This window comes from Aplysia californica, unplaced genomic scaffold, assembly GCF_000002075.1.
Source record: "Aplysia californica isolate F4 #8 unplaced genomic scaffold, AplCal3.0 scaffold00996, whole genome shotgun sequence".
Lineage (NCBI taxonomy): Eukaryota > Metazoa > Mollusca > Gastropoda > Aplysiida > Aplysiidae > Aplysia > Aplysia californica.
The window spans coordinates 32,352-33,861 of record NW_004798266.1 but is presented as its reverse complement, the minus strand read 5'-3'; the positions used below and the strand labels follow the sequence as shown (position 1 = coordinate 33,861).

General features: G+C 41.9%; 1 protein-coding gene across 1 annotated transcript in view; it reads right to left on the bottom strand.

Annotated features, from left to right (window-relative positions):
- The window catches only part of LOC101845966 (WD repeat-containing protein on Y chromosome), a gene marked incomplete in the record, with an annotated part of 82,313 nt that overhangs the window by 77,577 nt on the left and 3,226 nt on the right, over positions 1–1,510 (bottom strand).

The window sequence follows — 1,510 nt, the reverse complement described above, 5'->3', positions numbered from 1 at the left end:
CATATACACGAGAGATGAGCTAGCATAGAAGCGAGTGCAGGAGACCTTAAGATGTTAGGCTTGATCCAAAAGAATCTTTTTTAGTTTTAATAAGTGTTTAACGGCACTTGCAACATAACAAGGTCATATTAAGTGCCGAAGATACCAGGAGTTAAAAGAGAGTAACAAACAAACAAAAAACGGAGTGGAGATAAAGACGATACATGTTTGACAGGAAAGAAGAAGTAAATCACAGCAGAGCACCCGCCAACCACCCATTAACTCATTTTATGTTGATTCCGTGTGAATGGGTTCCAAACCCACAGGACGAGTAGCGACGGGGAGGTCGAAGGAAAAATAAATAAATCAAACAACAACAACAAAAAACACAAAAACCAACAACCAAACATACCAATACAAGGCAGAAAAATCTTATTATGTGTACATCCGAGTATCACATCTTGTTAGTATTCAAACAGGTACGAGTGTGTGTGTGTGTGTGTGTGTGTGTGTGTGTGTGTGTGTGTGTGTGTGTGCACGCGCGGGCGCGTGTGTGTGTGCATGTGTGCTGTGTGTGCGTGAGTATGTGTATGCATGTGTGTGTGTGTATGTGTGCGTGTGGGGAGGGGGAGGTGTATGTGTCTATGCGTGCGTATGTGTGTGTGTGCGCGCGCGCGCGCGTGCGTGTTTTGAGGCCTTGTTCTTACAATATATACCAGGAAAGTAGTTGAGCCGAATGACCTTATACAGTAACCTTACCTAACACACAAAGAAATAGCTGTCGTATTGCACCAACACACGCAAGCAAAACTTCTGAATGCCTCTACGGGCCCTAGGCCTACATCGTTAACGGATTTGTTGTTTTAATGAACTACTGTTTGTTCGATTTTTTATTTTTTTTGTTCCTTTTGTTCTTGGGGGGTTAGGGGTTAGTGGGGAACTGACCCCTGACTCCTCATTACGTAAGATGTCAGTTTCGGCTGGGGGGGGGTGCGGGGGCGTAACTGTTGAGTTCACTTGTCCAACAACTCCATGTGGACTAGATTTCTATACTTACTTTCCCAGTCCCAGAAAATGAACGACACGCAGCACTTTTCTTGCTGCGACCAGAACCTATCTAATCTTTCAATGTTGTCTCAGTCAGCTCGTCTCCTTTCAAAGATATTGCCCATCGCCCAATAGTGCTAATATCAACACAGTCCTCACCATAAATAGATTCATACTTTCATGAACAGTCTGTAATATCCTGTAAGAGCACCGAACTTTCCTTTGAGGTGAAGTGTTGTTTGTTTGTTTTTTAGAGTCGCCATTTTAACTCTAACTGGGGTACACAGACCCGTGTTGTGACACAATAATATAATTTTGAGTGTGAATGACGTCATCAATAATTAAGGGTAGCTGTAGTCAAATGGTGGGAAAATATTTGCAGTAATGTTCATTATTCTATAATATTATAACGAATAAAATAAGCAAAAAGTTACCGTACAACTGACATTAGTTTCCAGCCCACACTCGTATGTATATATATATA